Source organism: Phoxinus phoxinus, assembly GCF_949152265.1.
Source record: "Phoxinus phoxinus genome assembly, chromosome: 6".
In the NCBI taxonomy this organism is placed as follows: domain Eukaryota; kingdom Metazoa; phylum Chordata; class Actinopteri; order Cypriniformes; family Leuciscidae; genus Phoxinus; species Phoxinus phoxinus.
Window position 1 is genome coordinate 31390817 of NC_136881.1, and position 7750 is coordinate 31398566.

Sequence of the window (7750 nt, forward strand, 5' to 3'; positions counted from 1 at the left end):
CAAAACAACCAGCTGGAACTAACCCCCTTAAGAGAATTGTGGCTTAGTTTTTTCCCCCATCTCTGCTTTAAGCTCCATGCATATAGAATAACAAGCCTTATAGTGCTGTGCACACCCCACCACGCATTGTGGGTTCTGCTACTATCTATTCTTTACTGTATCTGTTCCTGCCGACTTAAGCAGTCATTTGCAATGGAAAAAATAAGGAAAAAAAAAAAATCTTGCGCTGTGTCATCTCATTAACCTTAGATATTTCCCCTGTGCTAACTAGATGGAGAGCATGTTCAAACTCAACTTTGACCCGGCTCATTACAATCGCTAATAAGCCAGTAAACCGGGTTTCTGTGAAAGCGGTCTTCTACACTGGTGACCTCCAAGTGTTTCAGCTGTTGCCTGTAATTCTCTTGCTGTATATTGCATAATGTGTTTCTTTGCAGAGTCAAGACCTGCATTTAATCCACACGCGCAATTATATTTATTTATTATTATTATTAGAATATAGCTCACACTGTAGACTTTGAGTTTCATCCTTAGGGCTTCCAAATGTGCTAAATAATGATATCATCCAATTTGTAAGGAAATCAACTGTTTTCTATATTAAATCCATAGAGGAAACAGTCTTGTATTTTAACATCCAACTTCAGTGTGAACTGGATTAGAATCAGATTACAAGCATTACAACTTAAATTGAAAGATTAGAAAAAAAAGATGTGCGTGGATGGATGTGATAGTGATGACATCGGCTGTTGCAATGCTATGCTGTATATTTCGACTTCATATAGCCAATTTTTCAGTTCAGTTTCAATTTTGCAACTCTCAGTCAGTTTCTTGTGTATTTAATTGGTGCACTTTTTTTTTTTTTACTGGATTTGTTTATGATAATTAATTTCATCTTTAAATGGTTATGAACCGTCAAAATTATCTTGTATTATATAGTGTTCCTCGGTAAAAGCTAAATGAATAGGCTTGTAATGGTGTATGGCATGCGTGACATTTAAATTATTATTATTATTATCATTTACTTTTTTACAACAGATGCAAGTGAATGCATCTCAAATGCATTTTTAGCAGTTAAATCAGTCAAACAATGACTACCGGTACTCTTAAATGTTATGTTAAAGAAAATTGTATACACATGCATACTGTCTGCAGGAATTCACTAATATAGTATATATTTTTTTGCATTTGCATTATTCGTATAGGTCAATCAGACAGCTGGATGCTTTTCTTTTGGGTTTTCCTCCATTGCTTGAGTATTTTGGCCATAGCAATTGCTATAGAACTAAAACATTCTCAGTTGAGTAGTTGAAATTGTGTTTGATGGGTCTAATCTGATACTTGGATTGGAACTTATGAAGGTATAAAAAATAAAAATAAAAAATAAATTAAAATAAGTAGTCAAGTTACTATGATATATTACCATCTAAGAGTAAATGACCATACCTTAAATGACCTTAAAATGGAAACGTATTGAAATTGAGTGGTACTGTATGTAATGAGGCTAAAGGTGAATTTTTTTTTCCCCTCCAATCAGTGACACTTTTATTAAACTCGCATGTCAGGCTGTAATACTGCCAATAGTTCTTGCAATTCAGCAAAGGTAGATAACATTATAGTCATTATGTTCTTAAATGAAGCCTCAGCTAATACATTTTCTGTGTTCTTTACTTGAATAGAATTTAATAAAACCTAACTGAACTTTTTTTTTTTTTGAATACAGCAATGCCTTATTTGCTTGATTTTTAGATACAGCAATGCCTTATTTGCTTGATTTTTGTTTTACTCTCGTAGGAACGTATTAACATATCATTGGCATATATTTACAACAGATTCATGTTGTTTTCTGATGAAATTCCAGTTTCACATATTTTATCTATACTTAACAGTATGACTTGCTTTGCATGGTTCCGTATTTCATTTCGGTTCTTTTACGTCTTGAAAGCAGAGAAAATTACGGTTCTTGGAATCTTTTCAAAATATGGAATGAGGCCATTTCCCAGGTGCCGGCATAATGGAAGAGAATGGTCTTTGAGAGCCAACAGAACACACAGAAAGGATTGCTGAGCCATGCTTAATATAATAGAATCACTAACCAGCATTGGTGAACACACACATACCCAAACAGTTCTAGGGGGTTATGAAACGACTGACCTCAGGGGAGGTACATAAAGACATCAATCCTCAATTAGGCTACATTGTGATGAGAAGAAGTCCTTTGATTTAGCAGGCCGAGTGGTGACAGTTGGTGGGCCGTCTCGTTGACTAGCGGAGAAGACGCTAACTGGCTTTATGCAGTCGTGCTTGAGATAGTGGTTTGTAGGCCAGTATGTAATAGAATGCCTCATGGATATTGTCAAACTATGCAAATGAACCTCTTCTCTCTATTTCTACTCTTGTGTTTTGCATGGACTTTATTGGAATGAGAGGAGAGGACTCGCTAACCGTTTTGTGTTTCCTTTGTGAATAGTACATTTTAATGCGGTGCCGTGAGGTATATTAACAATTATGCAAATATATGGGGATATAGGATATGGGAATGCTGATTGCTTGGCCACTGTTGGAGGAAATTGAGGAATAGAGGAAAGCTGTGTGGTGGCATGTCAAGATATCTTTATTATTATTGTTGTTATTATTAATACTGTTATTATTATTATTATTATTAATGAATAAAATATTTTTTAAATTTAGAAATGATTCAATTTTATGCTCTAGCCTATATACTTGGGATCAAATACACTCTAAAAAATGCTGGGTTGTTTTAACCCAATTTTGGGTCAAATATGGACAAACCCAAACGTTGGATCAAAAATGCAATATAAAAATGTAACTCAATGGCTAGGTTTGTCCATATTTGACCCAAAATTGGGTTAAAACAACCCAGCATTTTTTAGAGTGTACTCACTTAAAAATGTTGGGTTAAAAATAACCCAACGAATAACCCAACTGTGGGTTAGTATAGCACCTTCCCAACTGTGGGTTATTTTAACCCAATGCATTGGGTTAAACACCAGTTGGGTTAAAATAACCCAACAGTTGAGTTAAATATTAATTTTTTATTTATGACCTTATTTTAATAAATAAAATCCATTGTTTTCAAATACAGATTGTTTATTTGTATAAAAAAATACATATGTTTCAACAAATATATTTATAAATGACACACTATATATAGTGGGGAGTCTAGCATAATAAATATATTGTGTACATAAATTCAAAATACAAGTGTACATACAACACGCATAATAAATTAAAAACCTATGCAAATATGTACAAACACATTCAAAACATACATAATATATATTTATATATACAGGACAAGAACTATACATTAAATTCCTATACAAATATGGACAGAATACACAAATGAATAACATTAAATCCTAATCACAACTTTATTCTGTACACTGAATGCATAGATGTGTTGTTGTAAACATACCTTAAGTAATAAAACTACAAATTCATATGTTGACTACAGGACCTAATGATGATGATGATCAAAGTTCTTAATGAGGCAGCAATGTGTTGAAGGAACTACTCTGAATATATTTAAGTTTGAATGCTACAAAAACAACCAAATGGGTGCAGAGGTCTTGAAATTGTTTATGTCATATATGTAAAACATTTTTGAAACGCATCCATTGGTTGAAATAAAGTCTTCTGCTCAACTGCTTCCACACTGAATATGATCAAAACTTGCGAGTTCTCTTTGTCCCCAAGCAGCAGTCATGTGGATCCGGGCTTGTCTTACGGTTCAGAACTTCAGATAGGCACCATGTTAGTTCCAACCTTAAAAGAATAAATAAAGTTCAGTTGGGCATGCACTGTGACAACATCAACAGTGTTAAATTATGAAAAAGTTACATCAAAGCAGTGCTGTATTGAATTAAATTATGGTCACTCTAATTAGTCATTACACCTGGTGTTAAAGAGTTAGTTCACCCAAAAATTTTAATTCTGTCATTAATTACTCGCCCTCATATCGTTCCAAACCGTTCAAGACTTTTGTTCATCTTCGGAACATAAGAAAGAGCTTTTTGATGAGTCTGGGAGATTTTTGCAACTATCACTTTTAAGCCCCAGTAAGGTAGCGAAGACATCATTACAGTATACAAAATATTAAACTCAAAGGCATGTTCACGAGAGCACCTCAACGCATACGTGTTGTGTTAATGCGAGAGCAGACGACAAGAGTGTGAACGCAGCGATTATAATTTTTTACACAAAGCACTCGCGTTGGTTGATAAAATTCTTTGTTCATTTTGACCGCACATGCGCAACATCCTTTAAGTTCTGTACTGGAAAGAGAAATGATTAGTTCATCTCTCGAGTCTTTGGGTCTGATCCGAGTCTTTCGTTCTTTTGTCATGTGACAGTGCTGGACACATAAATGAGTTAATAATTCCCAAACTTTCTTATAAACAAGCATTTACCAGTAGTCAGTTTTTTTACAGTATCATGCTGCGCTTTTGGTATCAAATTATAGCTTTTTAATTTTTTTTAAATTGATCATTTAAGAATTTCTGTTATGATGGTTCTTTCCATATTAATGTGGTACTAAAGAGTTGGCAATGCCAAAATCCCTTTGCTAAAGATATATATATTATATAGTCTAATAACAACACAGTTACGTGACATAAAACTGAACGACTCAAACCAGAGAGATGAACTAATCAACACTGTATCCGGTGCCGACTGCATAGCTTCAGTTTATGTGGCTGTCATGTGTTGAAATAAATGATTTGAACGCGAAGTCGATAGACTCGAAACGTGAACTATTCAATTCTATATCCGGTACTACAGACTGCAAAGCTCAGTTTATGAGGATTTCATGGGATGAATGAACGACTCAAATTGGGAGGTGAGGTAAACTAACAGACTGCATTGGCTGAAGACGCAGATAAATTAATCAATCATTTCTGTTTCTCATAATTTGGCCTCTTCCTAGCATTGCAATTTTTTTCTTATTCTTAATGTGATCAACATTGAATGTGTTTGGTGAATTTGGCTATTGACATGTAACATTTTAAATAGATTATAGACATAGTAAAATGATCAGAACTTCCCACTAGCTTTCGGCAGTCTGTAAAAATATACCTCAGATTTATCTAGTTGTACAAACAAATTGAAAAGCTCTTTCCCATTTATTGGTGTTTTTGCGGCAGTCATTCTGCCACTCAGTGGGTATAACCGCAGTCACTCGATGGTGACGTCACGCGCAAACCCGCTATACTTAATATATCATTAAACTTACCATTCCAAGAAAACGGTGAAGTCTGGGATGTTCTCGAATGATTTCTTCGATAGTTTTTGTTCCAGAGGATCAATTCCACGCACTGCAGTTTGTTGAGGTGGTGTGTGTCTCACGAACTCCTCGACTTGGCTGTGAGGACTTCTTGCTTTCTTTTGCCACTCAATCATTGTCAGTCATCAGCCAGCTCAGACTCTACAGAAATTAAAACATATTGTATTAAAATGAGGGAAGACAGCTGAAAAAACAAGCAAACATAAGTAATTAACTGTACCTGTATATGTAGTAGCCCCAGCACTGCACATTTGGTCTCTCTAATCATTATTCAACTTACCAGCTTGTTATATTAGAGGGACACCAAGACCGGTGCCAGATAAGGAAGACATCCAAAATGTGCACTACTGTACACTGTCCAGGACCAGAGTTGAGAACCATTGTCATCCAGCAGCGTAAAACTTCCATTTACTCCTTCCTGTGTTAGAATGAAGCAGAAAAAAATAAATATGTTCAGATAAGTAAACTAGTCTTTAAAAATAAGTTAATAAAAAACCTTTAATATATCACTTATTTTAATTGCTTACTCACCTTGAAAGGTTTCAATTAAATGGCAGAAGATCAACTGTTGTAGTCTGCTTCACAAATTAGCCCATTTGTCTAAAACAAAAGTATAACACATTTAGTAAAACACATTTGAATAAAAGGCAAAACTTCATAAGAAAAAAAAACACTTATAATACTATAATTGGATGCTTCAGCTATCCATTATTAATACTGTTACATGCACATGCATGCATATTAACATGCATTATGAATATTTTTCTGCCAAAATACCATAGTTGCAGTTTGTGTTGTAAATCAAGGTAATAATCTGTGTATTGGAAAACATAAACTTTTTTTTAACTAATCATGCACTAATCGTTTATTTGTTGCACAATGTTTCTCATTATTTCAGCTTCAATGTTGTTGGGAATATCTGCACTTTTTCATCTTCCTCTCATCTCGGAGATTTGAGCGAATTCAAACGCTTCTCACAGCGCTGTTGTGGTGTCGTGTGACCGATGTCTGAGCTCGCGCCGCTGGGCCGAGGTGATAGATGGTCCGCGCACTACGGTTCTAATGAGTATAGAGCTCTTTCGTTCCGCATTTAGTGACAATTGTAGTCACACCTATACAAAAAAGGACGCTACCAGTCTGGAGCACTGCTTCAGTTGTGACAGACCATCACTAAAGTCCCTTTAATAAGACCTTTGCTATCACGAATACAGTAAAACAGGCGTAATGCTAGCTAGTGATTTCAGACTAACTTAAGCCTAACGTTACTTAGTTTATATTAGGTAACTTACTGGTAGTAACGTTACATCACTAACGTTTTCGCTAGTATAATGTTTTAATTAATTACTTTATTACAGCTAGCGAGCTAACGGAGATAGCTAAGTTTATTTCCAACTGATCTCACTTTCCTGGGATCATTAAAACGGCCTAAAGGGAACTTCGTTTTTAAAAAATATAAAATTTAGTTTTAGAATAATTATATTCAAGTATCTCAGTACACAATACTTAATGTTATATATAAATAAAAACGATATGACTTACCGTTCATTATCAGGATGCAGCAGCAGCTTCTGTGTTGACTGTCTGACACTTGACCGTTAAAATTTGAACCGTCGCTATGGCTATTTAACCCAACAGTCGGGTTATTTCTAGAAATTACCCAACGATTTTAAAAATAACCCAATATTTTTGAAAAATAACCCAACATATTGACCCAATATGTGTAACCCAACGGTTTGGTTAAACAAATAACCCAACGTTTTTTAGTGTGTACTGTACTAAAAGTAACAGAAGTTTTTTTTCTTCAAGCATGCTTTGCTGACGGCACAATTAGCATTGGTCTTTCATGCAATTAATCTCCATTAGGAGAGTCCCCTTGTAGGAACCTGAGGTTAAGTGTCTTGTTCAATGGCATAACAGTTGCACAGTTCATATCTTTAACCACAAAACCACATCACCCTCGCTCAACTTTGTTCACATCAACTTTAGATAAAAGTCACTTTACTTAGAAGTTAGTATGAGTCTCCAGTTCACTCAACGTGAGAAGTTGAAAAACATCTGAAATGTTGTCATGGGAGGATGTGTTTGCATGCCCTTTAAGACGTCCTCTTCCATTAATTTCCTGAGCTAACACCTTTCCAGTCCACTTAATGTAGAGCTAATTCCACGACCTTAACATTGATTTGCAGTTCGCCTCCTTATCAGGTTAATCAATTTGTACTGGAGGCTTCTGCAGATCAATATCGGCTTCAGATCCAAAGTGGCATCTGCTAGTTATGGTGCACGCTCTGCATTTTTGATGCTAAGTGAATCAGACAGTTTGACCAACTTCAAAAAGATATTAAGCTGTCAAGAGAGAATCCGACACTCGCAGGGGGATTTGTGAGGAGTTGCATGTGTGATGAATGGTGTTTAAGTGTTTTGCGCGATAGAAGTTTTGTCTGTGTTTTG

At 35.3% G+C, this 7750-nt stretch overlaps 1 long non-coding RNA gene across 1 annotated transcript; it reads right to left on the reverse strand.

Moving 5' to 3' along the window:
• Positions 1-3212: 3212 nt before the first annotated feature.
• On the reverse strand, positions 3213-7021 carry LOC307001166. Its single transcript, XR_013798182.1, has 5 exons — positions 6842-7021; positions 5834-5902; positions 5583-5720; positions 5252-5443; positions 3213-3786 (listed from the first exon to the last, which is right to left on the reverse strand). It is a non-coding gene; the product is annotated as an uncharacterized lncRNA (long non-coding RNA).
• Positions 7022-7750: the final 729 nt, after the last annotated feature.